Genomic DNA, 10,554 nt, shown 5'->3' on the forward strand with positions numbered 1-10,554 from the left:
AGGATACCGGATGCTGGGAATTGCAGGTGGGCAGAGTGCTGTTGCCCTCAGGCCCTGCCTTTGGGGTTCCCTCTGGAGCATATGGTTGGCCACTGTGGGAACAGACGACTGGACTGGACAATCTGATGATCTGATCCATCAGGCTCTTCCTATGTTCTTATGATTCTGTGATAAATTAATAGCAGTTAATTGCTCTCCCAGCCCCACCTGGAGATGTTTTCAAGAGACTGGCCTTGGCACCTTCTGCATGCAAAGGAAGTGCTCTCCAGTGGAGCTGCTACTGCTGCAGCTTGGACCCCTCTGGACTGGAGCTGCCCCAGTGGCGTAGCATGGGGGGTGCAGGGGGGGCCAGCCGCACTGGGCGCAACATCTGGGGGTTAGGGGGCGCAAATCCACGGGTTAGGGGGCGCAAATCCACGGGTTGGGGCGCAAATTACTTGCCTTGCCCCAGGTGCTGACAACCCACGCTACGCCACTGGCTGCCCCTCAGCTTCTTGCTGGAGTAGAAAGTGCTTTCCCAACAACATGGTGTCTGGGGTTTGGGGTTCTTTTGTATTTTTTTGTTTGCAGATACGGTTCCTTAAAAAAACACACCCTAAAGTGAAATATAAATGTATAAAAATTAAAAAACAACAACAAAAGAACCAGAAAACCACTATTAGTATAAAAGGGAAAAAGGTAAAAGGCGGATCTAGACGGATCCTCGTGAATTCATATGATTTTTTCATTCAAATTAAATAAAACCACCATGATACTGTAGACTATGTCTTACTCTATAGACAGCATCAAAAAAATCACGCATCTACTATTTCGTGGGGCCGCAGGGGCGCAAAAACATGGTTAAAAAACACGGATCCTCATGGATCCTCATGATTTTTGCACAAGAGCAACCCAAAGTCACCATCAGTTCAAACATCATGGCCAGGGGCACAGCATCCACCACAAAAATCACGGATCCACGGCTTCCTGGTGATACCGTGGCCCAAAAACGTGGTTTTGAAGCACGGATCCTCATGGATCCTCACGCTTTTTGCATTGGGCCACCCCAAACTCACCGTCAAATCACACATCATTCCCAGGGGCACAGCATCCACCACAAAAATCACGCATCCACGGCTTCCTGGCAACGCCAGGGCGCAAAAACGTGGTTTTGAAGCACGGATCCTCATGGATCCGCACGCTTTTCGCATTGGGCCAACCCAAACTCACTGTCAGATGACACGTCATAGCCAGGGGCACAGCATCCACCACAAAAATCACGGATCCATGGCTTCCTGGCCATACCGTGGCACAATAACGTGGTTTTGAAGCACGGATCCTCATGGATCCTCATGCTTTTTGCATTGGGCCAACCCAAACTCACCCTCAAATCACACATCATGTCCAGGGATAAAACTTGCACCACAAAAATCACGGATCCACGGCTTCCTGGCCATACCGTGGCACAAAAACGTGGTTTTGAAGCACGGATCCTCATGGATCCTCACGCTTTTCGCATTGGGCCAACCCAAACTCACTGTCAGATGACACGTCATAGCCAGGGGCACAGCATCCACCACAAAAATCACGGATCCATGTCTTCCTGGCCATACCGTGGCACAATAACGTGGTTTTGAAGCACGGATCCTCATGGATCCTCATGCTTTTTGCATTGGGCCAACCCAAACTCACCCTCAAATCACACATCATGTCCAGGGATACAACTTGCACCACAAAAATCACGGATCCACGGCTTCCTGGCAACGCCAGGGTGCAAAAACGTGGTTTTGAAGCACGGATCCTCATGGATCCGCACGCTTTTCGCATTGGGCCAACCCAAACTCACTGTCAGATGACACGTCATAGCCAGGGGCACAGCATCCACCACAAAAATCACGGATCCATGGCTTCCTGGCCATACCGTGGCACAATAACGTGGTTTTGAAGCACGGATCCTCATGGATCCTCATGCTTTTTGCATTGGGCCAACCCAAACTCACCCTCAAATCACACATCATGTCCAGGGATAAAACTTGCACCACAAAAATCACGGATCCACGGCTTCCTGGCCATACCGTGGCACAAAAACGTGGTTTTGAAGCACGGATCCTCATGGATCCTCACGCTTTTCGCATTGGGCCAACCCAAACTCACTGTCAGATGACACGTCATAGCCAGGGGCACAGCATCCACCACAAAAATCACGGATCCATGTCTTCCTGGCCATACCGTGGCACAATAACGTGGTTTTGAAGCACGGATCCTCATGGATCCTCATGCTTTTTGCATTGGGCCAACCCAAACTCACCCTCAAATCACACATCATGTCCAGGGATACAACTTGCACCACAAAAATCACGGATCCACGGCTTCCTGGCCATACCGTGGCACAAAAACGTGGTTTTGAAGCACGGATTCTCATGGATCCTCATGCTTTTTGCATTGGGCCAACCCAAACTCACCCTCAAATCACACATCATGTCCAGGGATACAACTTGCACCACAAAAATCACGGATCCACGGCTTTCTGGCCATACGGTGGCACAATAACGTAGTTTTGAAGCACGGATCCTCATGGATCCTTATGCTTTTTGCATTGGGCCAACCCAAACTCACTGTCAAATCACACATCATTCCCAGGGGCACAGCCTGCACCACAAAAATCACGGATCCACGGCTTCCTGGCCATACCATGGCACAAAAACGTGGTTTTGAAGCACGGATCCTCATGGATCCTCACGCTTTTCGCATTGGGCCACCCCAAACTCACTGTCAGATAACACGTCATAGCCAGGGGCACAGCATCCACCACAAAAATCACGGATCCATGTCTTCCTGGCCATACCGTGGCACAATAACGTGGTTTTGAAGCACGGATCCTCATGGATCCTCATGCTTTTTGCATTGGGCCAACCCAAACTCACCCTCAAATCACACATCATGTCCAGGGATACAACTTGCACCACAAAAATCACAGATCCACGGCTTCCTGGCCATACCGTGGCACAAAAACATGGTTTTGAAGCACGGATCCTCATGGATCCTCACGCTTTTCGCATTGGGCCAACCCAAACTCACTGTCAGATGACATGTCATAGCCAGGGGCACAGCATCCACCACAAAAAATCACGGATCCACGGCTTCCTGGCCATACTGTGGCACAATAACGTAGTTTTGAAGCACGGATCCTCATGGATCCTTATGCTTTTTGCATTGGGCCAACCCAAACTCACTGTCAAATCACACATCATTCCCAGGGGCACAGCCTGCACCACAAAAATCACGGATCCACGGCTTCCTGGCCATACCATGGCACAAAAACGTGGTTTTGAAGCACGGATCCTCATGGATCCTCACGCTTTTCGCATTGGGCCACCCCAAACTCACCGTCAAATCACACATCATGGCCAGGGGTGCAGCCTGCACCACAAAAATCACAGATCCACGGCTTCCTGGCCATACCGTAGCACAATAACGTGGTTTTGAAGCACGGATCCTCATGGATCCTTATGCTTTTTGCACAAGATCAGCACAAACTAACTGTCAAATCACATATCATAGCCAGGGGCACAGCCTACACCACAACAAACTCGGATCCACGTCTGCCTGGCCATGCCGTGGCCCCAAAACGTGGTTCTGAAGCATGGATCGTCATGATTTTTGCACAAGACCAGCCCAAAGTCACCATCAGATCAAACATCATGGCCAGGGGCACAGCATCCACCACAAAAATCACGGATCCACGGCTTCCTGGCAACACCATGGCCCAAAAACGTGGTTTTGAAACACGGATCCTCATGGATCCTCACGCTTTTCACATTGGGCCACCCCAAACTCACAGTCAAATCACACATCATTCCCAGGGGCACAGCCTGCACCACAAAAATCAAGGATCCATGGCTTCCTGGCAACGCCGTGGCCCAAAAACGTGGTTTGGAAGCACGGATCCTCATGGATCCTCACGCTTTACGCATTGGGCCACCCGAAACTCACTGTCAGATGACACGTCATAGCCAGGGGCACAGCATCCACCACAAAAATCACGGATCCATGTCTTCCTGGCCATACCGTGGCACAATAACGTGGTTTTGAAGCACGGATCCTCATGGATCCTCATGCTTTTTGCATTGGGCCAACCCAAACTCACCCTCAAATCACACATCATGTCCAGGGATACAACTTGCACCACAAAAATCACAGATCCACGGCCTCCTGGCCATACCGTGGCACAAAAACATGGTTTTGAAGCACGGATCTTCATGGATCCTCACGCTTTTCGCATTGGGCCAACCCAAACTCACTGTCAGATGACACGTCATAGCCAGGGGCACAGCATCCACCACAAAAATCACGGATCCATGGCTTCCTGGCCATACCGTGGCACAATAACGTGGTTTTGAAGCACGGATCCTCATGGATCCTCATGCTTTTTGCATTGGGCCAACCCAAACTCACCCTCAAATCACACATCATGTCCAGGGATAAAACTTGCACCACAAAAATCACGGATCCACGGCTTCCTGGCCATACCGTGGCACAAAAACGTGGTTTTGAAGCACGGATTCTCATGGATCCTCATGCTTTTTGCATTGGGCCAACCCAAACTCACCCTCAAATCACACATCATGTCCAGGGATACAACTTGCACCACAAAAATCACGGATCCATGGCTTCCTGGCCATACCGTGGCACAAAAACGTGGTTTTGAAGCATGGATCCTCATGGATCCTCACGCTTTTCGCATTGGGCCAACCCAAACTCACTGTCAGATGACACGTCATAGCCAGGGGCACAGCATCCACCACAAAAATCACGGATCCATGGCTTCCTGGCCATACCGTGGCACAATAACGTGGTTTTGAAGCACGGATCCTCATGGATCCTCATGCTTTTTGCATTGGGCCAACCCAAACTCACCCTCAAATCACACATCATGTCCAGGGATAAAACTTGCACCACAAAAATCACAGATCCACGGCTTCCTGGCTATACCGTGGCACAAAAACGTGGTTTTGAAGCACGGATCCTCATGGATCCTCACGCTTTTCACATTGGGCCAACCCAAACTCACTGTCAGATGACACGTCATAGCCAGGGGCACAGCATCCACCACAAAAATCACGGATCCATGTCTTCCTGGCCATACCGTGGCACAATAACGTAGTTTTGAAGCACGGATCCTCATGGATCCTTATGCTTTTTGCATTGGGCCAACCCAAACTCACTGTCAAATCACACATCATTCCCAGGGGCACAGCCTGCACCACAAAAATCACGGATCCACGTCTGCCTGGCCATACCGTGGCCCAAAAACGTGGTTTTGAAGCACGGATCTTCATGGATCCTCACGCTTTTCGCATTGGGCCAACCCAAACTCACTGTCAGATGACACGTCATAGCCAGGGGCACAGCATCCACCACAAAAATCACGGATCCATGTCTTCCTGGCCATACCGTGGCACAATAACGTGGTTTTGAAGCACGGATCCTCATGGATCCTCATGCTTTTTGCATTGGGCCAACCCAAACTCACCCTCAAATCACACATCATGTCCAGGGATACAACTTGCACCACAAAAATCACAGATCCACGGCTTCCTGGCCATACCGTGGCACAATAACGTGGTTTTGAAGCACGGATCCTCATGGATCCTTATGCTTTTCGCATTGGGCCACCCCAAACTCACTGTCAAATCACATATCATGGCCAGGGATACAACTTGCACCACAAAAACCATGGATCCACGGCTTCCTGGCCATACCGTAGCACAAAAACGTGGTTTTGAAGCATGGATCCTCATGGATCCTCACGCTTTTTGCATTGGGCCAACCCAAAGTCACTGTCAAATCACACATCATGGCCAGGGATACAACTTGCACCACAAAAATCACGGATCCACGGCTTCCTGGCCATACCGTGGCACAAAAACATGGTTTTGAACCACGGATCCTCATGGATCCTCACACTTTTTTCATTGGGCCAACCCCTAACTCACCCTTTATTCAAAGATCTTGTATATAAGCACAGATCTGACCACAAAAATCATGGATCTACTGCTTTGTGGCACTGGCCAGATGTTTCCCTGGATTTATTTACCTGTTTTTAGGCGTGTGAGTTTCGAAGAAAGAAACAGCGTCGCCTGAATCTCAATCCATTAAAGATGGTCAATATGGCAATTGACTTTGCAAGCTATAACACCTTTGTGGTTCTGGCAAACTCCACAAAAAAGGCAGGCCCTCTGGTGCCTTGCTAACCCTGGTGGCTCTCCATATAAAATGCGAACACATTCTCTCTGCTATTGCAAATTGCAAACCTTTAGCAACAAAGATAGAGATGGAGAGCCAGGTCATGTTACTGGTTAATGTGTATATTTCTCCCTCCTCTACTGTCACAGCCAAGAACCATCAATGGGATCTCCTTGCACATGTGCTTGAGAATCTGGACACCATTTGCCCCAATTTAACTATTGTCCTGACAGGGGATTTTAATGCCTGCTTAGGCCAAGGGCAGGAAGTATATACAAAAGCTTGGGAGATCTTTGACTCTACTGCTCTTCCGCTTATGGGAACGAGAATCACGGGACTTAGAAATCAACCTGGCTGGCTTACGGCTCACCAAGCTGACTACCACCAGGGCTTTGTTGTGGCTTAATGGGCTGCCAGACTGGGAAGGCTCTGGGAATTTTACCTTTCTCTCCCCACAAGGAAATAGTGGGGCAGACTATATTCTGGTTCCCACTAAATTGTTGCCCTTCGGGGTGATCCTATGCTTAGTGAGTATCTCCCCTGTCAGGGAACTGCCATCGGAGAGTCAGGTGGTGGAAGGGCTCAAGGAGGCTAGGAGACCCTCGGATGCTGAGGAAGGAACCAGCAGGGGGAGAGGGAGAGTTCCTGCAGAAACTCAGTCGGAGGAATGGCTCCAAGATACTTCCAGTGAGCACAGCGGGGAGGTCTCAGGACCTCCGCTGGGGACGCCTACTCCGCGCAGGAAACTGCCACGCAGAGAATCCAGAAGGAGAGTTTCCGTTAAGGAACTCTTATGTTGGCGTAAATTCCAGAAGCACCCACTGACGGATTCTGCCAGCGATTGAGGTAGCCATGCACCCATGGCTCCGCGGACAGGGAGAGTTTAGAAACTGATTGCAGAGCCTTGAGGCTTTAAATGCTTACACACAAGTAGCCCCCCTAATCCCATAACATCCCCCTTCAATGTAAATTTGTCTTTCCATTGAGAGTCTTTCCATTAACGAGCATACACTATTGTCTTTCCAAACCTTGGTGTATTCTGATTGTGTGACTCACTTGATATTGGTAGGGAGTGGTGAAATTCCTCCAGTAGCTAGAGTCACTTGGTTTGAGGAGCTTATGGACATCCTAATAACGAATTGCCCTATTCACACTCGCACAGGCCACCTAAGGGTTTGGCGAGTGGACTGATATCAAAGGCATTAAAGTAGAGGTTAGGAGAATCTACAGAGAGTCTAGAGAGGCGGGAAGCTCCCAATTGTGTGATACATACTTCGTTACAACCAGGCAACTTAGGGAGTCTATCCAGCTTAGCCAGGAAAGATACGTACAACCAGGCTTGCTGGGATTCACTGCTTTCTGCCATCCTTACCAATGATCATAATACACTTTGGAAGGTTGTTGCAGACCCCCCACAGACTCAAGAGCACCCACTGACATTGATTCTATCTATGCTATGGGTAGAGCATTTTAAGGCAATCTTCTATGATGATTGTATCCCACCAGACAGCCAAGATCCTGCCCCTTCTTAGACCCTGGTAAAGTGGCCCCCTGTCTCCATTACTGAAGTCGAAAAAGTAATTTCTCAGATGAAACTAGGCAAACCCGCAGGCCCTGATACCATCCCTTCTGAACTAATTAAAGCTAAGCCGGACTGGTGGGCTCTGATTCTAGCGGAACTCTTCACAGTGGTATATAGGACTGGAATTATTCCTAATTCTATGCAGAAATCCATAATCATCACAATCTTTAATAAGGGAAACAAGAAGTTACCGTCCAACTATTGACCAATAAGTCTATTGTCAAATATTGGGAAATTGTATGACAAACATCTATTATCCAAATTAACTACAGTGGTACCTAGGGTTAAGTACTTAATTCATTCTGGAAGTCCGTTCTTAATCTGAAAGTGTTCTTAACCTGAAGCACCACTTTAGGTAATGGGACCTCCTGCTGCCGCCGCGCCACTGGAGCACGATTTCTGTTCTCATCCTGAAGCAAAGTTCTTAACCCGAGGTACTATTTCTGGGTTAGCGGAGTCTGTAACCTGAAACATATGTAACCCGAGGTACCACTGTACGTGGCTTGATGTGAGCATCATAGGCCCAGAACAGGCAGGGTTTAGGCCAGGGAAATCCACTCTACGTAACTGTATAGTGTTATCCCATTAAGCCGCCAAGTACACGTGGCACAATAAATAAGGCCTATAAGTGGCCTTTTTTTATTTTATGGCTGCTTTTGACTCAGTTGGCAGGGGGCTGTTATGGTCCAAACTGGTGTCATTGGGCTTAGATCCTAGGTTACTTTACCTGATTGAAAAGCTTTACTCAAATAATACCCGTCATTTAAAAATAACCCAGGGGATGAGGTGTCAAGAGCCTGTTGTTATAAAACGAAGCAGGGCTCCTTTCTTGCTCCCTCTCTTTTTAATCTCTTCTTAAATGACCTCGCCTCCTTACTAAAACTGGTGGATGTTCACAGCCGCAAACTAAATGTATCAAAAATCACCATTCTTCTATATGCAGATGATATGATTCTGCTCTCATGAACTAGAATTGGCTTAAAGCGTTTGCTAAATGTCTGTATCGACAATTTGTCTAGGATGAAAATGAGCATGAACTTTGATAAAAGCAAAATACTAGTCTTCAGGAACTCTCGTAAGATATATAGTCAGGTTTTTGGTGGGAAACACATCCAGCAGGTATTTGAATTCAACTATTTGGGGATCACTTTCCATCACAGGCTACGGCGGTCCTCTTACTGCGCAGTGGCGGTAAACACAAGCCAGCTGTCTATGCAGGCCATATTGCATTTTTTTGCAACAAGAGGTAACCAACACATCCCTTCTGCCCTCAAGGTTTTTAATGCTAAAGTTGGAGCCCAACTGCTCTATGGAATTTCACTCTGGATGTCAGGGTTTACCCAGTCAGTGGAACGAGTGCAGGCAGCCTTTCTATTGAAGATTTTCCCTGTCCCACGCTGTGTACCTTACTCAGCCTTGTGTCTAGAGGGAGGCCAACATAAGCTTGAGACAGTTGACTGGACTTTTCTTTTATGCTGGCAAAACATTTGCTTTTCAGCAGACAAAGATAATTTGTTTAGCAAAGTGTTGTCAGACCCCTTCCCTTCCCCAGGGATACCACTGTTTTGCACAAAGTTGGGGCAACTTGGGCTTTCATAGGATCTCTTGGGTGCTGGGGCTTTTCCAATCACCAAGGCCATGTTAAAAGGTATAGAAAGTGAGCAGTTGGGTCCCACAAGGATCAGAACCTCTATTATTTCATTTATTCATTTTGTGATGTGGAATTAGTGCTAGAGACTATTGAAAAAGGAACTGAAAATGAAATGGTCAGTATTGTAATGTCCCTGTACAGTTCTATAGCGTGGTCCCATTTGGAATACTGTGTACAGTTTTGGGTGCAATATCTCTAAAACGAATATGGCTGGAAAAAGTGCCGAAGAGGGTGTTCTTGCTCTGTGTGGGATGGTCATTCTCTTCCATGGAGTGTGTGGCTTGGGGGGGGGGATGCACAGTGCTGGGGATGGCAGACACATTCCTTGCCAGTCTGATCAGCCAGATCAATCCTGGTGATCAACAGGGTGATAGATGTGGCAACCAGATTGCTCTTACATCCAGAATTGGGCAACCAAATGATTAAGGGGGTACAGTGCTTTTCCTTTGAGAAAAGGCTGAAGAGTTTGGAAATGTTCGGTCTATAAAAGGTCTATAAGAGGGTAGCAGTCATGATAGAGGTTAGAAGATCAAAGAAGATAAAGTTGTTAGAGAAAACTTTTCATCACTCTCTCAAAATACTGACCTCACCCTGTGAAAGGAAGAACCACTTTATTCCATGAGAGATTAAACTGTGGAATTAACTGCATGAAGATTTGGTGATGGCCACAGGGAAAAAAGAATATTATTGGGAGAAAAATTCTGGTCCACTGGTCTTATGTAACCATTTAAAATTAACTTTGGGAGATTATTCCAACAAAAGAGACCATACCAATATATAGAGCTTCCTTAGTGACATTTCTGAGCAATTGCACAGAAAGATAGAGACAGAGACACTGCATTAAAGGTGATCATTTAACATTTTCCTGTTTAATTTTATGTACATGTGTGCCAAGAGAAAGGCGAAATGGGCAGAACTAGCAGGATACACACAGGTGAAGGGAGAACAGAGAAAATAAGAGCTTGGGATCGATATTAAAAAACTATAATTTAAACATTTACTTAACAGTCACAAAAATCAAATATGAACAACTTTCTTTTGCAGAGGTCATCATGCAATTAACTATCAGCTTCGTGCAGCCTTCTCCTCTGTCTGT

This window comes from Podarcis melisellensis (assembly GCF_964234715.1).
Source record: "Podarcis melisellensis genome assembly, chromosome: 14".
NCBI lineage: Eukaryota > Metazoa > Chordata > Lepidosauria > Squamata > Lacertidae > Podarcis > Podarcis melisellensis.